Source organism: Microtus pennsylvanicus, chromosome 15 (genome assembly GCF_037038515.1).
Source record: "Microtus pennsylvanicus isolate mMicPen1 chromosome 15, mMicPen1.hap1, whole genome shotgun sequence".
NCBI lineage: Eukaryota > Metazoa > Chordata > Mammalia > Rodentia > Cricetidae > Microtus > Microtus pennsylvanicus.
This window is the reverse complement of record NC_134593.1, coordinates 24,413,485-24,426,946: the sequence shown is the minus strand read 5'-3', so window position 1 is coordinate 24,426,946 and position 13,462 is coordinate 24,413,485. Positions and strand designations below refer to the sequence as shown.

General features: G+C 44.0%; 1 protein-coding gene across 4 annotated transcripts in view; it reads right to left on the bottom strand.

The window, feature by feature from the left end:
* Kif13b (kinesin family member 13B) overlaps positions 1–13,462 on the bottom strand; it is a 147,693-nt gene that overhangs the window by 133,208 nt on the left and 1,023 nt on the right. The window lies entirely within an intron of this gene.

Sequence of the window (13,462 nt, the reverse complement as noted above, 5' to 3'; positions counted from 1 at the left end):
TCAATTTGTGTTTCTATACACCCATCAGCAATGGAAATAGGAAAATGAAATTAAAAAATAATTGCACTTAAAATAGTATCAAAAATTTAAAATTAGGAATGAATTGAAAAGAAATTCAAGATTTGTATTCTGAAAAATCCAAAATACAGTTGAAAAGAGTTAAAGACTTAAATAAAGGGAAAGACACTCTATGTTCATAAACAAAATCTTCATACTGCTAAGTCGGCAGTGACACCCCAAGCACACAGGTTCAAGGCAGGGATTGGGGCTATACTCAGTAGAGAGACCTCAGGAGGCTCTGAGTTAAATCCCTCAGCAACATGGGCAGGGGTGGGAGTCAAAAAAAAAAAAAAAAAACAGAGAAAAGACCACACTGAGCTGGAAAAAAAAGTTTTCCAATGGCATCTGCATACTAAGGGGCTCACATTAGAATATGTAGAGAACTCTTGGCTGCACATGGAGGTGCAGACCCAGCACTTGGGAAGTAGAGACAGAAGGATCAGGAGTTGAAGGTGACCCTCAGATGTATAAAGATGTAGAGGCCAGCATAGACTAGGAATATTGTCTCAAACAACAACAGAAGTCTTACCCTTACACGTCAATAATAAAAATGATGACTAATCAATCTTCAAATGGACAAAGTATCAGAAAAGACAACACTCAAACAAGGTACAAAAGTGCCCAATGAGTACAGGAAGACATGCAGCATCACCCAGCACCATAGGAAGACAACCAAACCACAATGAGATGCCCCCTCACACCCATTCAGAGAACTATAATCAACAAAGCAAAACAAAGGTTGGCAAGGATGTGCAGAAGGCACATGACTGGCATGAAAGTGGGCAGTCACTTGGGAAAACTGTCCCTAAAAGGGCTAAGCAGGGTCATCATACAACCCAGCAATTCTATTCTTAGATAGAATTCAAGAGAAACACAGAAACCTGTATCCACACAAGAACTCCCAGACAAAATGTTCACAGCTGTATATTTTGCATAAAGCAGAAAAAGAAAGAATTCCAAAGTCCATCAAGCAAAACACAGATAATGTGAACTGCCACAGAATGGAACATTACTCAATAATTCAAATGAACGGGGCCGGAGAGATGGCTCAGCAGGGAAAAAGCTTGATGGGCAAGCCTGATAACCTGCATTCTGCCCTTGGAACCCACAGTGGAAGTAAAGAATCAACTCCCAAAGCTGTTCTCTGATCTCCACATAGGCAGTTAGTACACACAACAATTTTATTACTTTAAAGTAATAAAATAAAATGAATGAACTACTGATACAAGCTACTACTTGGCCGAGGCTTACACTGAGTGAAAACAGACAGGCACAGGCCAGTGAGATGGCTCAAAAGGCAAAGGTACTTACAACACAAGCCTGCAACCTGAGTTCCAAACCTGTGACCCATGTAAAGGTGGAAAAAGAGAACCAGTCTAACCTCCACACACACCACGGCAGGCTCACATCTGCACACACACATACCTCACACACAATAACAATAGCAATAGAAAAATTGTAATACACAGTCACAAAGACAATGTGCTATGAGAATCCATTCGACTAAACACCCAAGTGGAGAACTGTGCAAACAGAAAGTGAGGATGGCTGGCTGGTGCAAAGGAGCGACTGCTACAGGTCTAGCTTTCTTCTGAGGGTGACAAAACGTGTTTATGAGTGTACAGTCGAGCAAACTACTGGATTATGTCTGAACACAGCTGTTTAAAAAAGACTAGTCATGTGTGTAAGTTCTCTTACTTTTATTTTCTTCTGTTTGTCTGACCCAAAGAAAGAAACTGCTTCAGCCTGCCTCACTCCCCAGTGGTAAAAGATAAGCTCTCAGGAAAGGGGCTGTGCGCTGTAGATTCAGTAGTATTTCCCAAATAACCTTGGCCAAATAAATGTCTGTGTCACATTTGGGATAAAGGAATTCCATGACAGAGAAGCCAAATTTTTACTCAATTTAACTTACATAACAAATACAAAATAAGACAAGTCCCTCCTTTGCCAGCCCTAAATTAACTTTTGCATATCAACTATTCAATTTACCTTCAGTTTTACCTAGATGTGAAAAACTAATTCCAATAGGGGAGGTTGTATTCTGTGGTGACCAGTCAGTCAGCCTTGAAGTCTACTTCTAATGCTTTGTGCTTCAACCAATTCTAGACAGTCCCCAAAGGAGGCAAGAAAGTCCAGATACTAGAGGGGCAGCTTAACAAACATGTTAGCACTTCCTCGCGTCTGTGGGGTAAGCCTGAGCATGCACACCATGGAGATTGGCTAATAGGCTTGCCCAGTGACATCTGACCACACTGCATTAGCTGGGCCCTCATGCAGATCTTTATTACACAAACACATCAGTAAAGCTCCGGAAACCCTGACTCAGAGCCTACAATCTCACCACCCACCACAAAGTCAATGTCGCTTTGAGTTTGCTAAGAATGCCTCCTGCCTACCTGCAAAACTGGGCTTTCCCTAAGAATGGTTGACCAAATTACTTTGAATTAAGAGAGGATTCAAAGAATCTAAACATTTTCCTTCAACGTCCATACATCTGTATACTTCTGCCCTGCGTGCCACCTCCACCCTGCCTCTTTTCAGATAGGGTATTTATTGCTTTCTCTCAGGCTGGAATCAAACCATGGTCCTCTCACCTCAGTTTGCCATGTTCTGGGTTAGAGGTGTGTGTCTAAACTGCTGGCAATAGCTTTTCCCTCTGCAGCACTCACACACACACACCATGTAGGTCATCAAATTCAGTTAATAATTCGGGAGCATCAGATGGTATAATTAAGAAACTGGAAACTGCTGGGCGGTGGTGGCACATGCCTTTAATCCCAGCACTTGGGAGGCAGACGCAGGCGGATCTCTGTGAGTTCGAGACCAGCCTGGTCTACAAGAGCTAGTTCCAGGACAGGCTCCAAAAACCACAGAGAAACCCTGTCTCGACAAAACCAAAAAAAAATAAATAAATAAATAAAAAAACAGCAAACATAAATTCATTTTATCCTCAAGACATCTACATTTGTAAATACCCTTACATGCCCCTCAAAGACAGTCTTTAGCACGTGAACAGCAATCTGCACTTCTTTATTAGCTCAGGAGTTTTTGTTCATTCAATTGTTTTTTTGTGGGGAATGGGTTTTCTTGCATTTTACACTGTAGCCCAGACTGGAACGCAAGCCATCCTCCTGTTTTGTGCCTCTGTAATGATGGGTCACACCCATAGCTCAGTATTTACCAAATAAAATCCCCACCCCGATTCCATCAACTGGTGGACAGATATTAACAAGAGCTTTTCAAGGAACCTTTTAGAATGTGTCAGGGTTTACAGTCACGGACACACACCCATACAAGCAGTGAGGTCTCGAAAGCTTGAAGGCTGGTTATCTGAAAAACCATTCCGGGGCTGGAGAGATGGCTCCATGACTAAGAGCACTTTACTCAGCATGAGAACCTGAGTTCGATCCCTAACACCTACCTAAAAAGCTTAGCAAAGCTGCAGCAAAATGACAAACTCTGGGTTCAGTGTGAGACTGCATCTCAAAAACAAGCTGGAGAGTGACTGAGGAAGACGTGCATCATCCTCTAGCCTCCTCTTGCACACACTGACATACATGTGAGCATATATACCATGGGTGGCTATGTACTGCCTCTGCAAAAATAAGCTAAGGAGTTCGTTCATAGCAGCATTATTCATATTCTCTAAAAGTGGAAAAAACTCAAGAATCACTACTGAATGACTGGATAAACAATATGTATATATGTGTATATACATGTGAGCATGTACGCGTGTGTGTTTGTGCACGCACACATATAACATTCAGCTTTTAAAAAGAAACAAATTCTGGTATGTGCTATATATGTTTTTGAGACAGAGTCCCATGTAACCCAGCCTATCCTTTCACTCTCTCTATATATATGTAACTGAGGCTGTCCTTGAACTCTTGATTCTCCTGTCTCTACTACCAAGTGCTGGGTTCACAGGTGTGCAACACCACACCCACTTCAGGGATGAACCTTGAGGTCACTATGCTAAGGGATGAAGCAGTCACAAAAGGAAATGTACCCTAGGTAAGATTCCACTTACATGAGGCCCCAGAGTCAGACTCACAGAGACAGAAAGGAAAATGGTGGGTGCCAGGATCAGCAGGATGAATGGGGGGGGGAGCAGATAATAACTACGCAATTTCAAAGTTTGGGGGTATGGGGATGCGGCAAGGTGTCACACCGTAGCCCAATCTGGACAAAAAACTTGCAACAATCCCCCAGTCTCTGCCTCCGGTCTCTACCTCCCAAGTGCTGGGATTAGTTATATGTTACCACACCTGATTTTATAATATGAGAAAGCTCTGCTCATGGATGGTGGTGATGGTGACTCAGTGTGAAACATCCTTAAGGCCTCTGACCAATACACTTCAAATGCTTAACCCATTGCCAAATACTGGTCGCTATTACAATAAGTAACATGGGCATGTTTATTCATAATGAAACCTAAAGTAACAAGATTGAGACTTAATTAACACTATATCTGACAACCAACTAGAAACCTTCAGTAATATATTGTGTTATGACTAAGCAAGCTTTATAATCCTCAGGATCATGGGTACTTTGATATACTCCTAAGCCTTCTTTAAAAGGACAGGAAATGTACCCACCATATTAGCATGAAAGGCCCCAGGCCAGTATTCCCAAGTAGGATGCCTTTCCCTGTCAAATTATCCATAATATTAAATATCAACAGCTAACACCTCTGCTTATTCAGTAAAGTGTATTAGTCACCATAGAAGAGTGAGCAATCATTTGAAACAAGTCTTTCTTCGATGTACAAATCGGCTATGATTTGCACCCCGATGACTTCACAGTAAAATTCAGGCAGGGCCTGGGACACTCCCCTTATGTAACTCATGTTCTGTCTGCGGAAATGCATCAGTCACTTGTGAGTGAAGCATCAGAGATGCCCATTTGGTAATCTGTCTTTGTAATTTCCAAACCAGATTGCCCATGCCCTCCCTCCCCTTACCAATCATGTCACTAAAGAAGCTAGCACTAAGTGACTCTTCAATACCGCTAGGCACCATTGTGTAAAGGGAGATAATAAATTACTTATAAGATTCAGTCTTTAGTTTTAAAGTCTGCAGGTAATATGTGGTCCTGTTTTCAAGTCACCTATGCCACATGCCAACTCTTCACTGATCTACACTGCTTACGGAAGTGGCTGATCCTTTTAACTTGCAGGTTTCTGGACCCTTCTTACTGTGGTCCAATGTTCCAGGTTGGGGAGGGGAGTTGGCAAAAAGAAAAAAAAAGTGAAAAGCAAACTGGGAGCTGGAAGATGGCTCAGTGGGTAAAGGCACCTGCTGCCTAGCCTGACACCTGAGTTTAATCCCCAGGGTGCACGTGGTGGAAGGAGAGCACAATTCCTACAGCTGTCCTCTGACCTCCACATGTGCTTTAACACATGTGCTGCTCTCCAATAAATACATGTAATACTTTGTAAAGAAAGGCTTTCCATATGTAAGACACGTAAATACATATAAGAAGTAATCTCTATCTAAATGGAACTGAGCTCTAGTATGGAGGAGCACTGAAAAGATGAAATAAAGGGGTGGTGTGTGTTAAGCGGAAGAGAGAACAGAGTGAAAAGCTACAATAATGTTTTGTGGTCCCAAGCACTCAAAACAAACCAACCTCAGGATCTGCAAATGGGTGACTAAAACCCTCTCAGATGGGGCTGGCAGAGGAGCTCAACAGCAGAGCACCAGCACTGCAGTGCAAGGCCCGGGGTTCAGCCCTTGAGCATCGATGGGGAGAAACTGCAGCCTCCATGCACTGAGGGGATGGAGAGGGATGCAGGCACGTTACCGTATGGCTCTGCAGTTCCTCCACAGTAGAACTGCTGTATGCCAGGGCAACTCCACTCCTGTGTCCATGCATACACAGAATAAATGAAAAGACACCTCCATACAAAAACCTGTATACAAGCTGAGAAAGGTGGCACAGCCTATGATGTCAGCACCAGACGAGGAGGGAGGAAGAGATGGGAGTGGGGACAGGTTGAACAGGAGTTCAAGGACTACCTGGGCCACATACCTGAATCAAAAAGCTAAACTTACGCCAGACATGGTGGCACATACCTTTAATCCCAGCATCCTAAAGGTAGAAGCAGGCAGAACTCTGTAAATTCAAGGCCAGCCTGATCTACAAAGTGAGTTCCAGGAAAGCCAAAGCTACACAGTGAGCCTCCATCTCAAAAAAAGAACAAACTAAACTTATACTCAAATGTTCATAGCAGCTTGACTCATAATAGCCAAAAGGTGGAAACAAGCCAAATGCCCATCAACTATGAGAAAACCAAATGAAGCATAATCAAATTCTTATTCAGACATAAAAAGAATGGAGTTTTGATTCATGCTATACAGCACAAACAAGTCCTGAATTCATTACGCTGGAATGAACTGGAAGAAATCTGTTCCATGTTGTATGACATTCACAAAATGCCTGAACAGGTAAATCCTCAGAAATGAAAAGGGATCGGGGAACGGGGAGTGACTGTGACTTGGATGAAGCAAACATTCTGGGACCAAAAAGCAGTGGTGGCCACACGTCTCTGAGTGTTCTAAGACACTAAAGGGTACAGTTTTGGCGCTCAAACTTCATCTACATTTTAAAAGGAGGAGGAAGAGCCAAGCGTGGTGGCAACACCTGAAGTTCCAACTGTTCAGGAGGCTAAGGCCAGCCTGGGCAAAGTAAGAAGGGAGAGAGAGAGGAGGAGGAAGAAGGGGAGGAAACTTAGAAAGTCCTATAACCCTACTACTCTCGACAGATATAAAATACTGCTGGAGTCCTTCAAGTGCTTTATGTTTCCTTTGAGACATGGTTTATTGTGGTTCACAGGACTGCCAAGGACGACCTTCGGATCCTTCCCTGGGACTACTGGCATGCACAACCACACCCATTTTATGTGGTGCTGGGGGGTGGAGACCAGGCTCCAAGCATGCTAAGCAAACATGCTACCAACTAAGCCATTTCTACACACTGTCTCTGATCGTTTCAGCTCACCCAGTTCTTCTCACTTCCAATTCTTCACATTTTAATCTTGCCAAGAAAATGAAGCTGTCCAGGGCCTCTTCATTAGGGAACCATCCTTTTCCTCCCACATTTCAAAGCTTTCCCTCTGCATCAGCTTACTGGGTATAAATGGACCAAATATCTCCCAGACTTTAAAAAGAAATTAAATCAATAGGAGGCTGGAAAGGTCTAGCACTAGTTGCCTGGCCCTCTAGACACCATTCCTTAGCCTTCCTGTGCCCAGGGAGCTACAGAGTATTCATACAGACTCTCAAGTCTCAACACTGGCAGACCCTCTTACTCCTCAACATGCGGCCCACACCCCATCACCAAATCATTCATCTATTTAGGTGATGCTATTCTGAAAATTACCATTAACACCATGAGGCCAAAGCCACTGGCCACTCCTGTGACATCTGACTGCAGGCCAATTATTCTGTGACACATTTTGTCACCCTGATCCTACACGGCATTACCGCCACCTCATGCTCTTTGGGACCTTATCTTGGCCTCTGTGACCTCCTTCACACGAGCCCTAACACAAATTCTCTTTTCTACAGAATGACTCCAGGTCTCTACAGAACCCCACAGTCCCTAAGTTGAGACGATTACCTTTGTCCATTCAGCGATGGGCAACCACTGAGTTTCTTCCCGGTACCAGCTTACTCATAGAGATACCTGGCACATAAGCATTGACTCAAGTTGGCTAATGATGCAAAGTAGGCGCATCATCTCCAACAACTCCCCCTAAAACCTGCCTCTCCTGCACTTCTTCTGCACTATTGTCATCTAAAGCAGAGGATTCCACAGGCTCAGGGCTCCTCAGATGGACACCTCCACCTCCTGAACTCACTTCATCTGTAGCATCCATCTGAGTTCCTCCGCATCACTTCTGTGCGGCTTGAAGGCCAGGACGACAGCCAGTACTGCTAACAGTGCACTCTCAACCCAAGCCTTACTGCTTTGCATCGTAACTCGCTGTCGTTGCTGCACACCATCTGCGCCCTGATAAAGAACCCATCTGCGCGACCTGCTGTTACCTAAGTTCCTTTGGTCGAAGATGGTGATTCACCGGCATGGTAACTAGTGCCTGTACGTACTCTCATCACTCTGGAGACTCAGGCAGAAGGACTTTTGTGAGTTTGAGGCCAGCCTGGGCTACACAGTAACACCCTGTGCAAAGAAAAGAAAGAAAAGAAAGCATGCCTCTCAGAACTGTCGGGTTCCTTCGCCCACCATTTGTCTTAGATCTGACTAGCTCCTGTGAGGCCCAATAGAAGCACAGGCTTTAATGGAAGACCCCTGACATACTAGCTTGATTATCCTACAAGGCTAAGCTCATTCTCTGTGATTGCGATATACAGAAATTCTACAAAAGCATTTCAAAGTTCAGTTTGAAGAATACAGTAAAATCATGTATTTTTTAAAACCTAGAGATGGGCCAGTTGTGGTGCTGTTAATCCCAGCACTCAGGAGGCAAAGGCAGGCAGATCTCTATGAGTTCAAGGCCGGCCTGGTCTACATAACAGCCACACTACATACTAAGATTCTGTCTAAAAACCCTGTCTCAAAAAAAACCAGGCCGGGCGGTGGGGCACATACCGTTAATCCCAGCCCTGAGCTACACAGAGAAACCCTGTCTCCAAAAAAAAAAAAAAAACAATAGATAGAGGTAGACACACACACAAAAAAAGACTTAACTAAATAGGTTAATGAATACCACTTTCTAAAGCCACCTACAGCTTGCATGAATAAAAGCCTAACACTTTGTAAGCCAACTTCATACACTTCCCCAGCAGGTACCACTCATCCCTGCCAAGTTTCTGCAAAGAACATGTCCTGCCATCAGTGAGCAGAAATCAATAAATCTGTTTCCACTCAATAAATGCCTTAATTCATCTCCTTAAGTAATAGCTTTGTCAGTTGTTTCTCCCACATTCAGAACTGAAGGAAGTGGAAAAGTGGGGGATTAGTCATGGCTTTACAGAGGTGACAGGGAAACAGTCACACAGGTTGTAACAAAGTTGTGTGTTACAGGCATGCACCTTCAGCAGAGGCTCTGGTCCTCTGTGTTCAAAGCCAAGCTTCCAAGCTTTCATCCCTGGACTGAAGGCAGGAACAATGTTGTAATGGTTGGGGTGTTTCACTGGACACTGGCACGTCAAGCAGATTGCAGCAAACAAGCACCTTCTGTTTCAGCAAACACTGTCAGAAATGTCCAGCCTGCCACCCAAGGCTCCACATTTGCCAAGCATCCTTCGGAATGATCCAAAGCCTCCCTGTGGTCAGCTTCGAGGTCAAAAGCGCCTTGCTTGTTCCCTTGCTCCCTGAGGACATTTCCTCTCTCTTTTCAGACGGGCAAGGTCTCCTAAGTTTCCCGTTTATAGTTTCCCGTGTCTTCTGAAATCAAGGCTACTTGAGTAAGACCAGCCTCCTCTGACTTCTGGTTCACCCAGTTACGTTTCTATCAAGTGGGTTTTAGAGTCATCTACCTAGTCTTCTGAACTTGTCTTGCAATCCAACAATCTTTCTCCATGACTGCGGACGCGTACAATTCTGAATCTAAAGAGACCAGCTACCTAAGCTGACTTCTGGCCTAGCTGTCAGCAGGGGTCCCAAGCTTCCACCAGGCCTCCTCATCCACTCGCCAGTCAACCTGTGGAATTCTCCTTTGGGACAGACCAAGCCTGTCTCTGCGGCCTAAACAAGCCTTGTTCATTCTGGTCCTTTATGCTTGGCTCCCAGGCCACACTTCCTCCTCAGGGAACTGAGGCCTTCCCTTCCCACCCCTGGAAATCATAGGTCTCCTGCTGGGAATGTTTTGTAACCCAGGCGGTGAAGCCTTCCCTAATCACCAGGCCTGCAGAGGTCTTTCACTCCTCTAAATTCCTCCCTGTCCCTGTCACTCACCTGGCACTTAATAAGTAGCAGTCAGCTCTGCCTGTTTATCTTTTCATCTTATCTCCTCACCTGACAGTCATTTCCTCATATAGAAACCATAAGAGCACACCTGAAGACACAGGACAACACTGGGCAACACAAACAAGGTCTTTGGCAAAACGTTCTCCACAAGAGCAGTCCATTTCCTTTCCCCGAGTCTTCTAGCTCTGGCCCTACACTATGTAGTTTCTATTCAGCAACAGCTACACTAATAGGCACACACCTCTTCGGCACACACGGAGTTAAAAGTTCTGTTCTTCCCACAGCATGTCTGTCTCTCTGCCATCACTTTCCATGGCTACCCCATGGTCCCTCCACTTCACCACTAAGACCATGATTTACGGAAGTGCTGATCTGTACTTTTTTGTGTTTTCCCCTGCATTAAACACTGCAGAATGCAAACTTGAAACTCACTGGAAATACCTTCTGAAATAGTTATCACCTATGCTCAGCAATACCTGAGATTATCCCTTCTGGCTCAACTTCTAACATAATTTTCTGTTCCACTCCCCTAGCCAAAGGTATTTTCTAAACACTTTGTAGTTTATTTCTTTCCCTGGATAATCTTGCACATATTCTAAAACTGGCAGTTCTCTGACTGAAGCTCCCATGCAGTCTAGAATGAGCTAGAAACCTGGCACGTAGTCACTTTCATTACCGATTATTTTTTAAAATACCCAACTATATAAAATGTCAAATTCCTGAAAAAGAGGAGTGTACCTGATACAATAATGAAAATTATGCTTTGAAAATGTTCAGAGAGGCTGAAGAGATGGTTCAGTGATTACAAACACTAACTACTTTAGCAGAGGACCCAGGTTCAGTTTCCAGAACCCAAATGAAAATTCACAATGCCCGTAACTCCAATTCCAGGGGATCCAACACCTTCCTCCTCTGGCCTCTTTAGAGGTGCATATACATCTACGCAGGGGAAACACTCATGCACATAAAATAATATAGCCAGGCAGGAAGTGGTGGTGCACATATTTAATCCCAGCTTTCAGGAGGCAGAGACATGCAATCTCTGTGAGTTCAAGGCCAAGCTGGTGTACAGGGTGAGTTCCAGGACAACCAAAGGCTACACAGAGAAACCCTGTCTCAAAAGACAAAAATAATAATTACCTTTCAGCCTATTTAATGATTAGATTAATTAATAATAAATGAACAGGTCTTCTGTGCAGCATGTGGAAGGATGCAAACTTATCTGCTTAGTTGTACAGTCTGAAGGACTAGACCAAAGGTGAGCATCATAGAGCAAGTCTGTAATCCCAGTACTTAGAGGCAGAGAGATCAGGAGTTCAAGGATAGCCTCAGTTACACAAGTCCGAGGTCAGCCTGAGTAGGCCACCTGAGACAAATCTCAAACCAGTATCAAAAAAAGAATGACATCATCTGTAAATACAACCTCAAGATCTTTTAAGAAACTATGCTTACCCCTTTCCTTTAGCAGTTTAGCTTCCGATTTCAGAGGACTAAAAGCTACAATGTTAAGATTATGTAAGATTACACATACATGTGAGCATAACGCTAGAATGTTAATATTAGCATATGCAAGGCCCTGGTTAAGTCCCCAGTATCGCCCAAAAAGAAAACGATGAAAAACAGAAGTCAGGAGGAGGAAGGTTAATTGGCTAGCAGGGAAGAATATAGGGGATGTTTTACTTTTTAAAAAGGCAATTTCACTATTTGTGCCACCCAGACTCACCTCAAGCTAAGATCCTCCTACCTCCACCTTCCGAGTGCTGAGACTACAAACACACACATACACACCTCCTTTCTTTAAATCAACAAATTAGCCATTACAACTCTAGTTATTATTAAATTAGGATCTCCTGCTTGATCTTCAACCAAGTTTGCCAAACCCACAGACAGGTGAGCAGAAAAGCTAAAGCCCCTAAACACAACCAGCCACTGAGTCACACAAAGAACTGAAGGCACCCAAGGGTTCTGGACATCTTCAGACTTCCCTCAAAGGACATTAATGTTATTTCAAACAATAGAGTCCATGAGTGCATTCCCGTAACCCGTTCTCAGCCTGTCTCAATGCCAATTATCGGGGTGCTTCCAGCACAGACACCCTAAGTCAGGAGCACCCAGGACTAGACCCATCTACTTGACAGCCAGGTGCTATTACTTAAAACATTGATTTTCCCAGAAGTAACGTTTGAAGTAATAAGATTCTTTTCAAACTCAGCAAAAAGGAGTTCAGTTTTGTCACTGCTTTTTCATAGGAATTCAAGATGCCAGCTTATAAATCGCAGGCTTTAAAATTCATTGCATAATAATGTTGATGAAGAAATCATCCATGATGATCACTGGAAACCCAAGCCCAAGTACATATCAGAAAACAAAAGACAGGAGACAGAGTAAGCCAAGAGACTGGGGACAGTGTGTCACGGGACAAAGGAGTCAAACTGTAAACATTCATTTTTAAGTGAGTTCCAGGAGTGGTCGGGGCACCCCTACAATCCCAACACTCAGAAGGCTGAGGCAGGAGGATGACTATAATAAGTTCCAGGCCAACCAGGCCCACATAAGGAAACTGTCAATAAATAAGTAAATAACTAGATGGGGAAAGAATAGGACTGGCGAGATGGCTCAGAAGGTAAGGCACGCGCTGCACAAATGAGGACCAGGGTTGAGATCCTCAGCACCTACATTTAAAAAGAGAAAGGAGGGTCAAGTTTGGTGGCCCATGCCTTTAGTTCTAGCACTTAGGCAGAGGCAGACAGATGTCTGTGAGTTCGAGGCCAGCTTGGTCTACTTAATGAGTTCCAGGACAGCCAGGACTATGTAGAAAGTCCCAAGAAAGTTCTCAAGAAAAAGGAAAGGAAGGAGAGAAAGGAGGGGGGAGGAAGATAACGTTCAACCTAAGGAACAACCAACGTGCACTCCACAGCTAAAACCATTCGACGTGTGTCTCAAAACTCTGAGCGTGATTAACAACCGCTGTCCAAATTACAACCATGGCAAATTAAGTCAAGAGAGTCAAGCTTCCTCCCCGTAATAGAAAACAAGGAAGAGGAGCCCGGCTCTCACTACCCGCGCCAAGCCCTGCTGAGGTGGCCTGTTGGCGGCCTCCTTTCAGCACTAACGTTTCCAAGTGTTTTGCAAAAAAGGAAATTTTAAGAATGTGCTGAACCCATCCTTTTCGAATCATACCCAGATAAGTCGGGTTTCATTTGGCCTGGTGTGTGTGTGCTTTCTTCATCACGCTGACAATCACAATAAGCTTAAAGTGAACTTAGTAAAGATGCCCGGAGACTCAAAAAAAAAAAATGGAAGCTTCTGAAAGCTTTCAGAGTTCTTGGTTACCTTGGTTTATGAGAGCCTAGATTCGAGGAGGCAGTCATCTGAGAGCTTAAAAAGATAAGTCTCCCAGAGAAACCTCACCTCATAGACTTAAGTGGGTTCAGGTGGGCAAACCAACGCCAAGAAACAGAAAAACGAA